Below are 21,111 nucleotides of genomic sequence, written 5' to 3'. Positions count from 1 at the left end.
ATTAAAGGTTATTATCTGTTTTCTTCTTCTACAAAAAAAAAAAAAACCTTTATTTTAAAAAGACAAAAAAGGATACCCAGTAGAAACTAGACGATTATTCCTCCAGATTAATGACCATCCATAAAACCACACTCCTTGATTGTTGTGCACCTTCCTTGATTTGGTAGGCAGAATATTTGAAATACTTAATTAGCCAGTTATCCCTATTTCAAGTCCCTTTGAAGATAATGAAACTACTGGTTTGGTAAGAAAACTTAATGTGTTAGAAAAGAAGAATGGGTAGTGTTTGATTAAGGGTCTTTGCATGTAACCTTTATCAGCAAGTCAAAACCAGGTTTCCACTTGCTTATTTTAGAACTTTCTTGTTGATCTGTGGGCTTGAGATGCCACTTTGCAGCAGCAGAGAGGTTGTAGGAGGTAGCAGACGTTCTTTTAGTTTTAAATTCATAATGGAATGAAAAGAGGAAAATGACATTATCTTGTGTAACAAAGCTCATATATAGCTTGACAAAAGCATTCCTGTAATATGATCAAATAGTGTTTCACTTCAACCCACTAATCTAATGAGATACATGAGTAGGTACAAGTTACAGATGAAGCATTCATTTCACAGAGAAGTCACTTTATTTTGTGATGACTAAATACTTGGTACAAAATTTATCTCCGTGCCCATGAAGCAAACCAGCTGTTTCTTCATCTCTTTCTCCCATTGTATTTCAAAAGGTTTCAAATGAACAGAATTTGCTTTCTATGTATACAAATTCTAAGAATGAGAATATCCAGCAAACAAGAGAATTAACTTGTTCTTAATATTGTATTTATATTATGGGTGACACCTATTGCCCAATTTCTAGGAAACTTTGTTGCAAATTAACAGGTGTGAACAGGAGATAGGCATATGCATTGCTTCATCAAACCTTGACTAGCAACCATGAAATATTTTTGGATGATTGAGGACTGTCGTTCTGTTTTGTTTTTATGAATTAACATTTGCCAAATGCTTTGTCTTTCTTATTATTTCTTATGTCTTCTCTTCAACAAAATTGGAGAAAAGGACAGATAGATTCTGCCTGGAAGTGAGGGGGATGGAGGGGAGAAGGAGGGGATGGGCGCAGGGAGGAGAAATGCCCAAACAATGTATGCACATGTGAATAAATGAATAAAAAATTGTTAAAAAATTAACATTTGCTGTATATTGACTTTAGGATAGAAAAATCATTACACATAACCTTTTGTGACTATATGGAATGGTCCCATGGGTTTCATGACATTTTGGGAACTATTTCTTCATATTTAACACACGTCTTGGTTTAAATCTCTTTTCTAGCAAAAGTATAAGATAAGACTGGAGGTGTGGCTCAAGTGGTAGAGCACCTTGAATGTGAGGCCCCAAGTTCAGTCCCCAGTACTGGTGGAAAGAAGTATAGAGCAGTATAAAATGCATTTTGCTTGATACATTCCTGTCTCCTTCCTTCCACCCCTAATTTTTGTGTCTGTTTTTAACATTTTATCTTTTTTTGTATATGTTTAAATGTCACCTTAAATCTTTCTGGTATCCGGAAGGATAAAGCTAGATTAGATAGATGGGTCAATAAATAGATCGATAAAGAGAATGTAATACAGAATTTACTGTATTAATATTTTTGAAGTTTGTAGCTCATTTGCTCAATAAACATACATTTACCACTTAGCATGTTCAAAGCCCTGTATTGTAGTTCTGAATAGAGTGATATAATCTCTGGTGATAAGGACCTGAAAATTGAATAGAGGAGAAGAGACCTCCATTACTGTACAGTACACGGCTTGCTATAAATGATACATAAAGAATGCTATCAGAACACAAAGAGCCCTGGTCTTCCTTGGGTTTGAAATATCAAGGGAGGTTTCACAGAGGAAAGAGTATTTGAACAAGGCTGGGGAAATTTCTGATCCCTTGCATGACAGGGAAGAGAGGTAAGAACACAGAGAAAGGCACATAGACAAGAATATGCATAGTGGACTTGAAAACTCTCTAATTCCCTTGCTGTTCCAATTGTCAGTAGCCCTTAAGTATTGTAGTCAGTGCCACTTGACTAGGTCCAGAATTAAAACATCCACTGTCCCTGCTGATTCAGACACATTTTATTTTCTGCTAGGCAAAAGAGACTGCCTTTATATTATTGGAGTAAGCACGATATATAAGCGCTATACTATGTTAATGGAAGGAAATTCTGGCAACGATCAACCAAATGTGTGACTAAAACAACCACCAGGCTGTTGACATCAGCTATATAGTAGACTTGATTCTCAAAATCTGCTTAGGTTTAGAACTAAGCACTGGAGAGGGCCTTTGGGGCAACAACTTTGAAGCATGTTAGGTGTTAAAAAGAAATAAAAAGCTTCCTATGCCTACAAGGACTGGAAATCACTCATGTCTCAATATATAAAAGTACTCAGACTCTCCAAAAGATACTTACTGACCATAAATGGAAAAACTAGTGAAACCTGGCAGATCCACCCTTCACCAAGTGATCAGAATTAAAACCACTAGGAATAAGAATGATACATACAATATATTGCTGGCATATATGCCAAAAAGACTTACAGAAGCATGTTAATAAGATAACATACACAGGGAGGGTAAAGGAAGGAGATTAAGGTGACAGTGTATGGTAGATGGACTTCACATACCTATACAAAACAGAACTAAGAAACCTCTTGCAATTGCTTTAAGTGGGGTGGGGAGGGGCTTGAGGTGGGGGAAAGAGGATGGGGGTGATGTAAATAGTATAAGACTGACTGGAATTGTCCCTGCAAATCACCCCCCAAGAAATAGATATGTTCTAATTTTTAAAAATACAATAAAAAAAGAAAACACACACAGACCTGAATTGAGGAATATTCTGCAAAATAAGTGGTCAGTACTCTTTGAACTTACCGACATCATGAAGACAAAGACTGATAACTGTCCCATAATAAACAGTCAAGAGATAAGACAAGTGAATGGCTGAATCCTGGACTGTCTACCGCATCACAAAAAAGAACATTAGACGTACAGTTGGTTTGCTCTTGGAACTTCTGTTTGTATTTTACTAGGGGTTCTAGCAAGGTGTAATTAAGTGACTATATATATAAAATTCTGATCAGAATGGAAGAAATAAAAACATATCTAGTTGTCTGACATGAAGTCACAAATAGAGAAGTATATATACAGACAAAGGAAATAAACAAATCTAGCAGAAAAAAAAAGACGTACAATTGGAATTGGAATTTGAATAAGTTTTGGAGATTAGTCAATGGTATGTGCAAAAGTTAATTTCATGATGTAAGTTAGCAATGTTAAAGTTATGTCAGATGAAAAGTTGAGTCAAAGGTATACAGGAGTTTCATGTTCTATGTTTACAGCTTTCTTGTGTCAGAATTATTTCAAATTAAAATGTTAAAAAGGAGAGAAAACATAAGTCATGGCTTTTCTTATTTCTTTTTTTTTCCCCTTAGTCCTGCATTAAAAAAGAAAAGAAAAGGCTGGACTCTGGTGGCTCATGTCTGTAATCCTAGCTACTCAGGAGGCAGAGATCAGGAGAACTGTGGTTCAGAATCAACCCCAGGCAAATAGTTCTCAAGACCCTATCTCAAAAAAACCCATCACAAAAAAAGGTCTAGTAGAGTGGCTTGAGCTGTAGACCCTAAGTTCATACCCCAGTATCAAAAAAAAAAAAAAAAAAAATAGCAAAGTGAACAAAAACATATGTATTTATGTATGTATTCAGTCTTCTTATCTTACAAAGTAAATATCCATTGCTTTCAGAAAGTAGGTATTTCCTTCTCAAGAAAATATGAACTAAACTCAAGGTTTTTGTTTTTCATGAATAAAGAGTTATTAGATCTACAAGAGATCTAATGTAGCCTACTCCCACATTTTCATTAGAGACAGCTCAAAGATTTCAAGGACAGAAAAAACATTCCAGAACCTATTATTTGAGGCCTTCTCCATTCTCATAGTAATATTCTTTTCTTTCTTTTTTTTTGGCAGTACTGGGGTTTGAACTCAGGGCCTCACGTTTGCTAGACAGGTGCTGTACCACCTGAACCACTCCACCAGTCCTGTTTTATGTTGGGTATTTTCAAGGTAGGGTCTCAGTAACTATTTGCTTTGGCTGGTTTTGAGCCATGATCCTCCTGATCTGTGCCTCCTGAGTAGCTAGGCTACCTGGCTAATAATATTTTTATAGATGATTTAAAGGCCTCTTCCCATTGCTAAACCATAGCAGTTTCTTTTTAGAGGGAAGAAGTGCAAATGTCTGTCTTTTACACAATGAAACAAATCTCTTAGGTCTTTATAATCTGCAAGCAGAAAGTTGCTAACCCCTTTGAACCTTTCTTACAGATGACCTAGACATTAATATGAACTCAAATCTCCTAAACTGATTTCTCTACTTTTACTACTTTCTAGAAAACAAAGATTATTTTTTAAATCTTCTAGGGAGCTAGGAGATTATAATCTAAATAAATCTGTATTTCACCCAGCACATTTTTAGAATGCTGCTGAGTACTGACTTACATATTTTAAATACTACAATAGTGTTTGTGACATAGTAGTACCTTTATTCATCTCCCCAAAAGCCTGACAATAGAAGGTACTTTATTTATTAAGTGGATGGATGGATAGAAGTCCCTAGGTAAAGAATTTACTTGATTAAGAGACCCTAATGGTCTAAACAGAACTACTTTCTATCTCCAAAGACTACTGCCTGGGGTCATTTGCATTTGAATACCTAGAATTAGTGAGAAATTTTACTTAAGACTGATTCAGGATAAGGTTCCTAACTAAGGAAAAGCTAAGTAATTATAAGGTTTTCATACCTGGTAAAAAGAAGAGTCACCCCCAGGACCTTGGGGCTATCAGAGGATACTCCTGATGCCATAGGCCCAGACAAAGCAGAGTGCAAAGTAAACAAGTCTGAGCTGGATCTCAGTGCAAAACCTATAGGTAAAACTAGACCACTGTGGAAACCCAAGGAGAGAAAGTGTTAGGAAAAACTCTGGTGGCAAAGAAAGCTCACTAGAAAAGTCTCATGTCCAATAGCAAGGTTTAATGACAGATTTGAGGCTGGCCAGGGAAAGATGGCGAAGCCCTGACTATGGGCTAGGCAGAGCTTTTATAAAAGAGGGAGCTTGAGGAAGTTAGCACATGCAGGAGAGTTTCCGTTAGGGGTAGAGCTGCCTTTGGGGTTGAGGTTGCCTGGGGGAGGCTCCATTTCTCAAGAAGTGAGGCCTGAGGATAAAATGGCCACTGATTCACAAAATGGTGACATTATTGCTCTATCAGAAAGAACTTTAGGTTATGGTGTCCCCAGAGCAAAGAACTCATAAAATGAAGCCCCCATAGGTTCAGTTCTGCAGCAATATAAAAGTAGCTTAGAGAAACCTATAAAAGTCCAGTGGAAACCAAGATAGAAAGAATCTGTTTGGACAGAATAACTATAAAGAACCTAACTGTTGGCCATACAGTGGACAAGGACATTTATGTTCATTTGAAATGGTGGTCTTCCGTGTATATGGGGTAGCCAGAGGAGCTGCATGCTTGCAGGTTCAGAGATGAAGAGGACACAGAGCTGCCCACTCAATTCCCACTCCTGAATTTACTTCCTCCTGCAGCCTCTCTTGTCCAAAAACCATGAAGGGGCTTATTGAGAAAGAAGGGAAAACACACATTAGGGGCATGATTCTTACTCCTGGAATAAAAGAGATATGTAATTCACCATGATTTCTTTCAGCAACCCTGGATCAGTCCAGCTGAATGGCTGTGAGAAGAGGGGACCCTGGACTTCTCTGGGTCATGAGTTGGTGAAGCAGATGCCTAATCCAGGAGGTGGCCTCATTAAAGATGACTCCAGAGAAGTTGGCAGTGTGGTCCTTGTTAGCAGTCCTGTCCTCTCTGGAGGCAGAGCTGGAGTCCTGGCAGCAGCCATCAAAAGGCAAAGGGGCTCCTATCAGAACTTGTCCTGATGACAAAGTCTGAGACACCACTGGCCTATTTTACCCCAGGTCTCTAAGATACATCTGCACAATGACTATAATTAGAACTTCATGGAGTGGGTGGTGGGGTAGGGAGAATTTTAGGGACAGATAGGCAACACTCGGAATAAAACCAGCAGAAGTCCTGAGCATCTGCTTTCCTGTCCTTTATTCCTGAGTGTTGCAATCATAAATTATCTATAATTTGGTAACATGGCCAGTGAGGAAGCCCACATGATGCTGCAGGAAGGCAACATTTTGTTCTAACCTAGCTGCAAGATGAGGAAGCAGAGCACTGCCCAGTGTTCCATGGATTCGATTTGCCTGAAAGACGCAGTGTGAGATGAAAGATTTGGTGTTAGCATGTTCATTCCTTTGAGCCCTTTGATGATTAAAAGCCCTGATTTTAATCTCTCTCCACAGAGCTCAGTTGGAATAGCACTCTGTCCATGAGTCTTTCCTAAAGTGTATCTGAGAGTAAAACTTGAACTAGGGAGAAATAAGAACACTATAGCTAAAACCAAACAGACAAAAGAATAATGTGATAATGTGGCTATCACCTTTTTTCTCCTCCTCCTCTTTTGATAGGTGTTTAGTTTTTAAAGAATGAAATGGGTATGATATAGACTATGTGGAATTTGGGTCGAATAGCTCACACATAAATAGGAAAATAAGGCCCTCTAAATCCAAGAGAAAGCCTTGAATGAGTATTTCTTTTTTCATATAACATTAACATTATTGAGTGAACATCTAAAAACCTTACCTCTATCTCAAAGAAAAGAAAAAAAAAAGATCAAGACCTTTCAAATCTTACAAACCTTTCAAATGTTACAATCTGCAAAAAGAAGCAGTCATTGTTATATTAATTTGAGACCTTTCAGCTAAAGGGTCCATAAATACATATACTTGAGCATGTAGAACCCATTAATGTCAAGACTAATTCTGCTACCAAAAGGAGCTACTCATATTTTAAATAGCAGTCCAATCTTAAACTCCATTAGTAAACTTTTTCCCATCTGTAAGGTTCCATTCAGATCAGAATTTTATATAAACTATACTCCCTGGCAGATTATGTCCTGGTTGAGACTTATAAACAGAAATCATCTTAGTCTGTACTTTGTCTCTCTGGAAAAAGGGAGAAGAGAAGCTGAGTAACTATGAATGTCAGTCTTTTTTACCTTGTTATGTGAGATACAAAAGAAGCCCTAATTCTTAGGGGTATGAATAAATAAATTACTTTAAGAACATCTGCACTCACAGCCTTTAAGAAATCATACTAAGCCAGGGATTGTGTGCCTATAATGCTAGCTATTCAGGAGGCAGAAGCAGGAGGATCACCAGTTTGAGGCCAGGCTGAGCAAAGTTAGTGAGTCCCTATCACAAAAACAGAAAAGAAACAAAAGGACTGAAGGCATGGCTCAAGAGTAGAGTGCTTAATACGAAGCCATGAGTTTGATTCTCAGTACCCAAAGCACACTGAACTAGAGAGAACAATCCTCATTATCAGTCTTCCCAAATGTATCCTCAATAGGAAAATTTCCAATTTCACAGAGTTTTCTATGAATGTAAGTGAACTACAAAAATAGGTTGTTTATATTGCAGAAATTATGTTGTCTGATTCTTTTTGGAGAACTTGGAGTCCTCCTCACATAGAGTTTACATTAGTGACAGACACCATGTGACAACTATTCTTCATAAAATCAATCAACTAAATTTTTTTTTTAATTTTCTTTTTTTTTTTTTTGGTAGTACTGTTTCTTGTCTTGTTTTGTTTTAAATTCAGAGCCTTGTGCTTGCTAGGCTCTATCACTTGAGCCAGCCTCCAGCCCTTTTTGCTTTAGTTATTTTTCAGATAAGATCTTATGTTTTTGCCCAGGGCCAACCTTGGTCTTAAATCCTGATCTTCCTACCTATGGCCTCTCACTTAACTGGGATCACAGATGAGCACTACCCCACACGGCTTTGTTAGGAAAAACACCGCTCACAAAGAAAGCTCACAAGAAAACTCTCACGTCCAAGAGCAAAGTTTAATGGCAGACTCAAACTGCCAGGCTGGCCAGGGAAAGATGGCGCAGCACTAACTCTGGGCCAGGCATGGCTTTTATAGAAGAGGGAGGTTAAGGAAGTTAGCGCATGCAAGGGAGTCTCCAGTAGGGGTAGAGCTGCCTGGGGGAGGCTCCATTTCTCAAGAATTGAGGCCTGAGGATAAAATGGCTGCCAAGTCACAAAATGGCGACATTATTGTTCTGTCAGGCTTATTTATTGAGATGAAGTCTCCATAACTTTTTCCCAGGCTGTCCTCCAACTCCAATCTTTCCCGTCTCTGCCTCCCAAGTAGCTGGGATTGTGGATGTGAACCACCATGCCTGGCCCAGTGTGACAGAAAATTGAAAACATTAACTTTAGAAAGTATCTTTGACCACAGTTAAGAGAAAAACAGAATTGAAGGACAGAACGAACATAACTGGAGTTTGCAGCTTTGCAAAACTTTATGTAACTCATAGATAAATGTACATGTTGTCCTTCGTATTATGACTGAATCAATAAGTCATATTGAAAATAGTAGTGGAGCTACTTTAGTATCTGTGTGGATTTATTAATGGTCACGTCTTCTTTAGGGAAAATTTGAGCTATACTTTCTTGTCACCAAGAAATGTGTCAAAATTGCTAAGATTCTGCATTCTTTACCTAACAATATACCATATCTTGTGCTGTATATGTAATGTACATTACAGTAATGGCTTTGCAGTAGTCAGAAATGAGATAAGAGATGAGAGAAGCCCAGGTTTTATATTAATAATGCTATATTAATTATAACAGAGAAGACTTTTTCATTACAAGCCTTAATTTTAAGATGTTTAAAACTTTCCCATAGGAATTTTTCTCATGACAGTTTTTTTACCTAGTAATGAAAATAAGAAGATTGGTTTATCAGGTTTTTGAAAGATTTTTTTATCTGGGAATAAAAGTGTTTTTCTATCCATTAGAACTTTTTTTTAGGTACTTTACTTTCTGAAACTTCAAAACAAATAGCTTTTTAATGACCTTCAAATTTGTCTCCAACGAAGTTTAGTGCCTTTGAGGTATTAGGCAAAGTTTGATTTGAGAATAATTAAATTACAAGCATTAACCAAGGCCTCCTCTGCCAATTATTTTGTCCCCAAAGAGCAGTTAGCACACTGCACCTTGCAAATGAAAGCATCAAGTACTTACTTGGTCACTTAATGAAAATTAGCTACTCCTGTACATTGAGGGTTAGAGGTATATTTTTTATGGCTACTAAAATGAAAAGCATAGCTGAAAACTAGTAGTTGACTTTCACGTGGCACATTCAAGCCTAAGTGAACTGTGTTATCAAAAGAAGTAGCAGTGGGAAGCTGAAACTTGGGCCTGTGTAATCTCCTGTTGTTTAAAATCTTATGAAGGAATCCTCTCATTTTGTGAGCTCAACAGATTGAGAGTCACTCTGGAGACCAGGGAAGAGCCAAAACAGGACTCAAACTTGACTGCTCATTAAAATGTTAATTACACCATTGAAGGTTCAGTGCTTCCTTCCACCACGTGCCTTATTAACGCTTTAGGAAGCAATAGTATCAGAGGATCAAGGGCATGACAGGAAGATAGAGTGCACAGTTACTTGTTTGTTTGTTTACTTGTTTATTTTACAGAGGGAAAACAGTTTATTTTAATTTTTTTAATATGGCAATAGATGTTTCTTTAAGCTTTTTAAGAAATCGACTTATGTACTTTTCCCCCATTATCAGCATTAGCACTAGCCACAGTCCTGCATCATCTGGAGTTTTCTTAGTAGATGTTGTGTGTCAAAAAAGTATAGATTTGTCTGCACTCAAGTGCAAAGATGAGGTTTATATTTTTTCTTTGAAATCTCAATACCTAGAATGGTGCTGCCCTAAGACATTTAATACAAATTTTCAAATTTCTAAGTTAAAACAAAATTTCATATTCTTTAAGTTACTAAAGACAGTATATTAGGATATCTAAATTGACATCTAAAAGTCCTTAATTTCATTACCCACAAATTCATTCAAGAATACTGCTCTTTCAGTTTTTGTATCAGATCTTATAAACCAACTTGCACTGAACTTTAAAAAGCCATGCTACATAATTCATTTAAGGACATGCTGCCTCTTTCTCATCTTTCCAACATGTGCTATCATTGAGGAATTAGACATGGGCTTCTATTGCTTTCCCATTGTCACTCTCTAGTCAAGTTGCCATTTAGCGAAAACTTTACAGTTTAGCAAATGACTGGCTGGCCAGGTTGTGGGGGGAGGAGGGTCATGTTAGAACAATGCTTTCTCTGTAAACTCTTGTCAGCAGAAGCATTTTCATTCTTATTAATAATGCTTGACCCATAGAGCCGATAATTGATAAGGATATCCATTATATTGAGTTTTGTGAACACAATTATCACTGCAAGACAGGTGGAAAATGCTAGTGTCTAATTGTGTAAGTGAGGACACTGAATCCCAGGTGGGACCCAGGATATCTTCCAAGTGACAGCGCCCTGGAGGTGCAGATGAAAGCAGAAACAGAAGCCAGGTTTCTTGTCATCATACCAGTAATTTAAAAACAATTTTAAAGGACAAAAAAATGGTTCTCCCATAGATTCTACAGACAATGTAAAAGTGTTGAAAATTGACAAGCTCTTTTGAAAGTTATCACAAGCAAATAGAAAGTATAATTTCAGTTAGAAGGAAAAAAAAAGAAAGGTCTTATTTTTAATATTCACTGAAACAATTATTATAAATTTTGATTTGGTGGTTGAACTTATGTCTGTCATGGAACGTGTATAAAACATTTGCTGCCTGGCTTTTATTGAGTTAGCTTTTTTACTTTGAACACTGCAATGCTGAGATATTGATTAGTTTTTAAAGAATTCAGTAGTTGCAAATGAGTCATATTGGGACTGATACAAAATTGACAAATTAATTAAAAATATGTGATTATGAAGCACTTGGTTTGAAGTGATGAATTTGTTTCTCAGTTTATATTATAACTGAATCCAGCTTTTCATATGGAGACCACTTTATTTTATTTGTATGTGTTTGTACGTATTGACATTTTGTTCAGCTGCTCCACTCATCTCCATTTCCATGTATGTGCACTTCCCAAATTGCACATAATACACTGGATGCACATAGAAACATTCCTCTAATTCTCGGAATTCCCTTCTTCAGAATTCTAAGAATATCATTTCATTCAAATAGTCATTTAAATTAAGTAAATGTCCAATTAACCTTCATTATTTTGTATTTCTTATGCAGGCAATGATGAATCATATTTTTGAAGTCTGATTAACTCAAGATTTAAAATTCTATTTCTTAAAACTAATTCTGATAGCAAAATCACAGGGCTGGGGGTACAGTTCAAGTAGTAGAGTGCCTAGTAAGTGTGAGGCCCTGAGCTCAAACTCCTGTATTGGAAAGAAAGAAAAAAAAGAAGGAAGGAAGGAAGGAAAGAAGGGATGGATGGAGGGAGGGAGGGAGAGAGGGAGGGAAGGAGGGAGAGAGAGGAAAGAGAAGAAAGAAAGAGAAAGGAAGAAAGGAAGGAAGGAAGGAAGGAAGTAAAGAAAGAAGGACCTTTCCTGACCCCATCAGAACTACTGTGTTGCGATTTGAGTTAGAGATATTAGGAATAATGGGACAATTCACAACTTTCATAATCCTTTTCCAAGATACATGGCATAAATTTTCAGGAGTGTCAACCTTTTAGGATTGTACATAAGTTGTCTTTTTGCTAGATCTTCAAAATAATGGTTATATCTTATAGGTATCTATTATAAGTCAGTGGTTAAATATCAATGTCAAAAATCTGCCTTATTGCCATAAACCAGGAGAAATTCTTTATGTAACTTTAGAAAAGATTACTACCCCTCCTCAGTAAATAGTAATAAAAATGAACATCAATCTGTGAATCAAATCTCTGATAATTTAATTCAGTGCAACATGGTGCTACTGTAGTGTGAGAAAAAAAAAACTCACAGACTGCAAAATGACTTGATAGCCAAGAATGAAAGACTTAATGAATCCTTTTAAAACCATAACTCTTCTATTCCTAATCATCTTTAAAAACATATACAGCATATATACATATGTACAGATAATGTTTACATTATGTATACAGATATATTAGTTTTCTGGTGAGGGAAATTTTTGATTCAAATTATGAAAGCACCTAGGAAGAAATATTAATTTCCTGTAGATATAGATTATAAAAGAATAAATATTCTGAAAATCATACATTAGTTTGATATTATTTTTATAGAACTTTTTTCTGACTATAAAGGTAGTTACTTGAGATAACTAGAAAAACATGAAAACTTTAAAGGAGCAAAAAATCATACCCATAACTCATTACTCTGAGATAACTACAATTATTTTTTCAAATATATTTCCAGCCTTCCAGTGTGTATTTCCCTATCTGCATATATTTGGGATTAATCCTTTTCAAAAGCTATATAGAGCAAAAGGCTTTGGAATCAGGAAATGAGCAAGTTGATATTAAATCAATGAGACCTTGGATGTGCTTTTTCTAAATTTTGCAATGGTCTACTCATGTCATGACCAGCTTTGTGTCTAGATAATTGAAAAGTAACATGGAAATTAACATATGCTTAGATTTGTTCTATTTTATTTCAATAATCCTGCTTTTTCAGGGTTGTGCCTCTCAGCTGTTACAAATTATATTAGACTAAAATTTGGTTTCTAGCCCAGATAAACAGATCTTTTTGGAGGGAAAAAAAGAGTCCAAATAGAAAGAATTATCTTGTGATTTAGGGATTAGCTAATATCCAACATCCAAGATATTTTCAAGTCTTTTGAAAATAAGTGATAGAAAATAATAATAATTTAGGACCTGGCCCTGCATACAACCAAGAACAACTTTGAAAATCTTTCTTAATCTAGTTATATATGGAACTAAAAGGTATTTTATTGTTTTATTAGACACATCATACATAATTCATCAGTTAACTGAAGTATACAGTAGCAGTCATCTTCATTTCCATCAAAATTCTATTTCCATACACTTTAAATTGCCCCCCTTATGTTTTCTTCCCAGACCAAATTCTACTTTTTCTTTTTTTAATGGTCAAAACAATGCTTTGAAATTTTCCAAGAAAAAAAGGTTTTTAGTGATACGAAACTTTATTCTTGGATTTCTTCCATCTTATTGAAAGCAGTAATGCTTTTCTCCTTATAGTTTCAATGGAAGATTTTATTTCTCTTTTTAAATATTAACATCATCATTACTCTGAATCAAATTGTGGAACTCTCTCTCATCACTGCTACATGATCTCTCAGTGACTGTTTAGCTAGTCCTTAAGGTTTTAGGAAATCGATTCCCACATCAAAGTAAAAGAATAGTTGACAAAAATTTGATTTTCTATGCTACCTAACTTGCACAGTCTTTTTTTCTTTTGTTGTTGGACTCTTTGATTTAACAAGGTTACTTTTTTTTAACTTCTAGCAATCTAATTTATATCTCACCCCTCTTCCAAAATTTCCTCTCAAAGGCTCAGTGCCTCTGCCATACCCACAATGATGATTCTCAAGCTACATCTTTTTACTCTATTATCTGCTTGACCATTGACCAGTCACTTGTGCATGAAATCCTCCCCATAAACTTTCTGCAAGATTATTATTCTCAATATGTTTTTCCCTTTTGGAATGTTCTCCCTGTATGTTCCTAACTTTGGCTGTGCCCTCTCACTGTGTTGACCCCATAATGACAGAATAGAGAAGGGGGAATCTGCTTTAGACAATACAGCCTTGGCCTCAATTCCTGGCACAGCACTTTATCAGCTGGGTGTCCTTAGGAAAGTCACAATCTCTTGGCTCCACTCCTTTCTTTTCAGCACAAAATGATAGCACCAAAGATAGACAGTCCAGGGTTTATATGGACATATGACATAGACCGAGGTAGGCAAGTTTCAACCCTAAGCTCTTTTCAGTCTAATGTCCTCATGATCCTGGATGGAGGCAAGAGCTCCATTTATCTGTTTTCCTATAGGAAAAGTAACAATAATATCTATCTTGGATTTAATTTAGTGCTTCAAAAAAATTTTTTTGAGATGGGTGTCTCACCATGTTGTCTGGGCTGATCTCAAACTCATGGCCTCAAGTAATCCTCCTGCCTTAGCCTCCTGAGTATCTGGGATTATAGATATGTGCCACCATGCCTGACTTAGTTTAGGGATTTAAAAAATATGTGCTAATGTATCCACTACAGCACCTAATACTAAGTAAATACTCAATAAATGTTAGCTGTTATTTCATTAGTCTGATTATTATCATTTGCCTATTGAGTAATTAATGATGGCAGCTAGCATATTTTAACCTTTAATTATTAATAAATCATAGGGAAGATACTTATACATATTTATAACCCAGTAGAATGTCTTCCTTAATGTTGTTCCTTCTCATACTCCTTTTTACTCTCCTTATTTCTAATTTAAAGCAACAACAGAAAAGATGTTACTGGCAATAAAACTGGTGCCACCCACTCTTGTAAGTGCTGTTCAGTAACCTCAAGAGTGACATATTCTTGTTTTTAATGTGTATTTTATGACCAAAAAAAAGCAGTGACATTATACCTGCGAGACAATTTCCATTGGAGCTCTCAAACTCCAAAAGGCAAAGTGGAAATCTAACATGTCCATAAAATAACCTAGCACAGTGCCTGCATCATGGTAGATGGTGAATAAATATTTGTTGAATGAATGAATGATGTAGGAAAATCCAACTGTATCAGATGAAATAATGTATCAGGTATTCACACAACAAATGTTTATTAAACAGCATATCAAGTATGTTTTACAATCAGGAAATATTGCAATGAACATGACAATATCATTGTCCTTAGGACTCTTAACATTGTAGAAAGCAAAGACTGTCAGAAATGGATTCAACAAGTACATACACAAGCATACCTTGGAGATACTGTGAATTTGGTTCCAAACCATTGTAGCAAAGCAAATATTGCTATAAGTGAGTTTTCCAATGGTTTGAATTTCCCAGTGTATATAAAATTGTGTTTACATTGTTCTATAGTCTGTTAAGTGTGTGATAGCATTATCTCCAAAGAGATAATGTACATCTTAATTTAAAACTACTTTATTTCTAAAAATTCTAATGATTAGCTTAAGCTGTTGGAAAAATTATGCCAATAAAATTGCTAGGTACAGGGTTCAATTTGTAAAAATGCAGTATCTGTGAAACACAATAAAATAAGATATATCCATATAATACATCAGATCTAGTAAGTGCTGACAGCAATATCAGCCCAGAGTAAGACAAAGAGAAATGGGAAGTGCTTGGATAGTTTTTCAAGCATTATGAAACAAACCCCCTCAATATCGATGGTTTAAAAAAAAAACAACCATTTTTATTTCCTCACAATTCTGTGTTCCAGCTATTAGGCTGTGCTCTGCTCATCTGGTGTCATTCATGAGGCTGCCATCTGGCAGTTCATCCTGGGGCTAGATGATCTAATATGGTTTCACTCACATGTCTGATGGTTGGTGCCAGTCCCTCATCCTCAATGAGGTTAGCCTGGTCTATCTCACACAAAAATAGCATTTGAAGGTGATGAATATGGAAGCTATAAGACCCTTGGGTCCTTGGCTTGAGATTCACACATTGCTCCCACTGCATTGTTCTCTTCAAGTCACAGGCACACCCATATGTAAAAGAAGAGGAAATAGGCTCTATTTTCTGATGAAAAGGGTTATACAGAACTGGTACCCATTTTTAAAGAGAGATAAAAGCAGAGACTTTCCTGGTGTGTGGGGACAAGCAATATGAATTTCTTTAAAGAGTACAATCTGGGCCAAGGGAATATACAACAAAAAAAGTGCCAGAGTAGGCCAACATGGAGCTCACTGAGGTTGAAAATGATGGGAAACAGCAAGTGTGTAAGAGATAACTGTAGAGAGGGAACAAATGACCATCCAGTATAGCTACATGTAGAAGGGTTTTGTCTTTTGTTCTGAGTTAGAGCAGAAGAAGCAGTGACAAAATTTTTTAATAGAGTGATATGATTTGTCATGTTTGTCAATGGTATCTCTCTGGTGGACTTGAGAGTAGGTAGCAAGAACGGAAACAAAATCCCAGTGAGGAGATTAATCCAGGCAAGAAGTGATGGTGGCTTGAAATGGAAGGGTAGAACGAACATCATTTTCTGGATTAATTTGTAGAATTAAGACAAAACATACTCTTAGATTGTTTATGGTCATTACAACCAGTTTTCTAAAAAACAAATTATATATTTTTTTATGTCTCTTCTACCTCATTTGGCATTTGAAAAACAGTCAGCAAATATGTATTGACTCAGGTCTCACTGCTGAATTGAACATAATTACCAAAAGGTTATCGAATCTTTCAGAGTTCATCATTAAATGATGTTTGAAGACCAAAAGCAAACTGATGTACTTATTAAGATCCACTGATACTCTTCAGATTATATGTCTGCCTCATGCTGAGGGACAGCAAATGAATTAGAGCTAAGACACTCTGCCTGAATTAAGAGTCTTCCCATGAAATGTGAAAAAATCAAAGTTAATTGGACACTAAGTCCCTACTAAGTGAAGAACAGTATGTCAGGAATTCAAAGCCAACAAGATCCAGGTCTCAACAGCAAGATACAGAACTAAGGCTCTCATGTGGTGTTGAGAGTGTTAATTTTATAAATGAGGAAAGTGAGATGAAGTTATGAATGAATGCTCTAGTGTTGAATGGAAATATGAATAATCACAGAGGAGTGTGAGGAGGACCTAAGCGAGGACCTAAGTGCAGAGTATTCCTGGAACTGGATCATTTCTAGATAAAACAATTATAAATCTGGTATTAAGGCATGAAGGGGCCAATATTAATTTCAGGCACAACATAGTGAATAATTAACATTCTTCCTAGTGGTGGGAAAGTACTTGCATTTGCATCTTATCCTAATAAATGACATGTATATGTTTTAGGTTGGTATTACTGATTTTTAGAGTAAAAAATACACTTGTACTACATCAGATATTTAGATCTGATCTTTTTATAACTTCATAGGGCAAGTTCATTACATTCTGTTTTAAAACACATTACAATGAAAACAGCATTAAAAAAAAAAAAACCCTAATGTAGAAATGAGAAACCCAGCTTTGCTTCTCAATCTGATTTAAAACAAGTTTCCTAAATTTACTGCCCTTCATTTCCCTTATCTCTAAAACTAAGTGGTTGAGACAGATCAGTGACTCTGAACTCTGGCTGTACACTAGAACCATCTGGAGGGCATTAAAAGGAAAAAGGAATTGTGCTCAAGACTCCGCCCCAGGGCTTAATTTTGAAAGCTCTCCAGGTAATTTTAATGTATAGCAAGAGTTCAAAACCAATGTCTAGATGATCACTGAGGTTACTTCTAGCAAAACTTTCTAATTTTATGATTTATTGTATTTTGACATAGTAGCAGTTGCCACAGATAACAATATTCTTAATATTTGCAAAGTTCTAAAAAATAGAGATTGCACTTAGAATGTTTCTGCTCAAGTTGGGAACATTTTCTCATCTGTACCTCCCAAATACCTGTATTACAAAAGTAATTTACACTAAGAACCAAATATACATCATTATTTGGGTATAATATATACCTTAAAAATAACATAGATTCACTTAGTTTCTAGAAATTAACTATTACCTAGCAAGCATGAGGCCCTGAGTTCAAACCCCAGTACCAAAATAATTAATTAATTAAAAACTAGATATTAACTATTGTTATGATTGGAAAGTAATTTTTTTCTTTTAAAATGCATATGATGTGAGGAAATGTAAACAGAAACTACATATAATTTTTTTTAATTGCTGTTGTAGTTATTTTGATTTTTGAATAAATGGACTCAATATACTAAGAGTTAATACACTTCGTAAAGTTTATAACTTAGTCTTACTAAATAAGTTACATACTGATTGACTATGAAGAACAGTGGACAGTTTTATAAAGAATGAAGTGGAATATCTGTTTGTATTGGTTTTCCAAAAGACAGGAAGTATGATTTCTTGAAATCTTAATATCAGTTTTCTTACTAAATGGCTTTTTATTAGAGTAAGCAAAAATTTTCCTTCAGTTTAGCTTTTTCATTTAATTTTAAATTAGATAACACAGAAAAATATATATTATTTAAGACTACATGAAATGGAAAAAAAAGTCAACCAGTACTCAGATCCAAAAAGAATCCATGTAGATTCCTACAAAATCAGGGCAAGCCCTTAAATAAATATTAAGCTGAATGTAACCGGTCTTATGTTCTGTATTGCCACAGAATACTGTGTTTGTCATGCACACTTTTGAGTACTTGGGACAGAAAGCCTGTTTCCTTCTTTAGCCAACCTAAGAATAGGAAGAAGGAGATGTGCAGGTGACAGCTAATAGCTGACATTGGCGAATGTAGGTGTAATCAACAAAGAATGTACTGCTTGTATAGAATTTCTGCCGTCATAGCTATGCTAGAAAACTATTCGAAAAAAATTGTGTAATGCACAGAAAGACATCATGAAAAGAAAATATATGCTTTTCAGTTTTATATATATATATATATATACCTGTATCATCATTCTGCCTGCTTCTGACATTGTCAATCTATTATTCTGATCATATCTTTAATTTTCACACATATTTTATTATATCTGTTTTCCTTGTTGATAGCAACCTATTCTTAATAAATAAGAATAATTCACAGACACACCATTTAGTACAGCATTCAAAACTATGACATTGGGAAGAATAATGTGACTGCTAAAATAGTCTATATGTTTAAACCTTCCTTTTGAAGAACAGGGAAGCTGTTTTGCTTCACATTAGCTCCACCCCCTCATCAGTTTGCTATACAAGATCTCCTTGAAATCAATCAGACACGTGTACCGTGCTTTCAAAGAATGTTGTACAGTAGGAATAAGCTGTGAAAAGTTTGAAAATACAGGCAACACATACTACAAGGTTTGTAATAACAGTTATATTTGTGCAGGTGATAGAAACCTAATTTATAAGAGTTTTATGTCATTGAAGTATTAAGAGAGTTTTATGAAACAATATACATTTTGACATCATACTTATTACTCAACTCTTAGGAGTAACTAAATGCAGAGCTTGGTGGTTATATCACTCATCTTTCAAGATCTTCTCACCTTTTCACTTTGTTTCAAATTCTTGTGTCCTATCAGGTACATTATTGTGTGTTATATATCTTATTTTAAACTAAGAAAAGCATGTCAATCTATACTCAGTGTCTCCTGTATTATTATACGTCAGTTTAATTAGATAAAGTCATTAAAGGGATAATAATTTTGCAGAAAGGTAAGGTCAAAGGTGATGTAGCCTCAAGAAGGAACATGAAAAGGGTCCCCATGAGATTGGAAACATTTCATATTAGAAGAGACCAGAATTACTTCCCAATTTTGCCTGGGGCAAGGTCAGGTTAGCAATGGAATAGTTGTACGGTGTAAAGCAAATTGTCCCATTTTTCTAAAGATACCATGCTAAATTTACATGATCTTCACAGTCTAACAACACTATATTGAATACAGGCTTTATGTCTGACAGCCAAAGTTTCATGATACTAATACCATCTTGAGTAATGAACTCTCATTACATGTATATAATAAATATGTAGCTTTGTTTCCTAGGAGGTTTTATTTACAGTAAAAAATTTTTCCTTGTTAAGATATTGAATTGGTTTATTGGGCATAACTACACAATGTGAAAGATGGACTCCATCTTGAAACTACAGATAACTGCATTCAAGTAAAACTGCCATCCAGGATGAATAATGCAGATGTTGTGTTTTAAAACATGTCAGATTCTCTTAAGTGTGTCTTCCTTCTTTAAACTTTGATTAGCTGAGATAAATTTTTTCATTTGGCCTTAATTGTTTGTCACGAGAAGATAAGAGGCAGACAGCTAATGAAATAAATTGATGTTTTGCTATGGCTAGGTAGAACTGCAATGTAATACTGCTGCAGTTGAAGGCATAACTGATTTTAATTTTTTTTTGAAAATTTGGCATGAGTATATTATATCATGAGAAAGAAAAGAGGCTTACAGAATTTTGAAATGGCTAATACTTAGAGGTGTTTGGGTAAAGTTAGGTATAATTTTCATCTAACTCTCCCCATATGCAGTGTATTCCTTCTTAAAAGAACTTGTAATTAAAAGTATGTGGAGTTACAAACTTCAATGATATCAAATCATGAATGTTAAAAAGCTATTGCTTATAAATACCAAAATGCCAAAAAGGGATAGAGTAAATTATATTCTGTAGCTCAAGTTGGAAGTCCAACTGTCACAGAGATTCTCATTGAATCTTTCTGAAACAGACTGCATGCATATTTAACCCAATAGCTTTAGGCATTCAGAGATGTACAAGGCAAAATCAAAAGTATCATAATACAAAGCCGTGTGTTTTTCTTGTTGAGTTTTAGAGTCATTTTTAACACAGATAGTAAGTTGGCTTAAAATTTAAGTACACTCATACCTACAGGTTTGCTAGCTGGAGAGTTTCCTGTATGGGGGAGGGGAGGTGACAATTGGTGCATTCTACACTGAACACGTGTAATGATAATAAAGTTGATTGGTTGAACTCTATAGCTCTCTCTCTCTCTCTCTCTCTCTCTCTCTCTCTCTCTCTCTCTCTCCCCACCCCCCATAGAGTAGTTCAGCTGGTGGTGGAAGGGTTCTCCTCCATTACTCCCATTCCCACTAAGCAGCCCTAGGTTGATACCATTTTTATTGTTCTGCTGGGGTGGGAAATAAACCATATGCTTTAGCATTTTGAATGGCTACACCAAAGGGAACGTTGAACCATCCCCTCTTCCCGCATCCTACTGAACTTTTGGGTGGGTTTATTCCTCTAAATGTTCTAGTGGACTTGGATTAGCTTAGTTTAATGCTTCTGCCCAGGGCAGTTGAAGGGAAGAAATGTCAGGGGTTCAGAGGAGTGTGGACTGAGGGAAGTGTGGAGTGGGAAGCTTATATCCACCCCTCCCCTGGATACTAGGCACAGGCAATGAGAGTCGGAACCAGCTGATGCCGCTGCTGCTGCTTCCCGTTTCCAGGGTG

The 21,111-nt window shown here is 35.8% G+C and overlaps 1 protein-coding gene and 1 long non-coding RNA gene across 7 annotated transcripts in view; one reads left to right on the top strand and one right to left on the bottom strand.

Moving 5' to 3' along the window:
* Positions 1 to 21,111, top strand: part of Adgrb3 (adhesion G protein-coupled receptor B3) — a 721,663-nt gene that overhangs the window by 558,342 nt on the left and 142,210 nt on the right. The window lies entirely within an intron of this gene.
* Positions 1 to 21,111, bottom strand: part of LOC141424969 (uncharacterized) — a 185,569-nt gene that overhangs the window by 98,382 nt on the left and 66,076 nt on the right. The gene's annotated exons all lie outside the window — the stretch shown is intronic.

This window comes from Castor canadensis, chromosome 1, assembly GCF_047511655.1.
Source record: "Castor canadensis chromosome 1, mCasCan1.hap1v2, whole genome shotgun sequence".
Classification (NCBI taxonomy): Eukaryota; Metazoa; Chordata; class Mammalia; order Rodentia; family Castoridae; genus Castor; species Castor canadensis.
The sequence above is the reverse complement of the archived record's forward strand: the minus strand, read 5'-3'. Positions and strand labels throughout refer to the sequence as shown.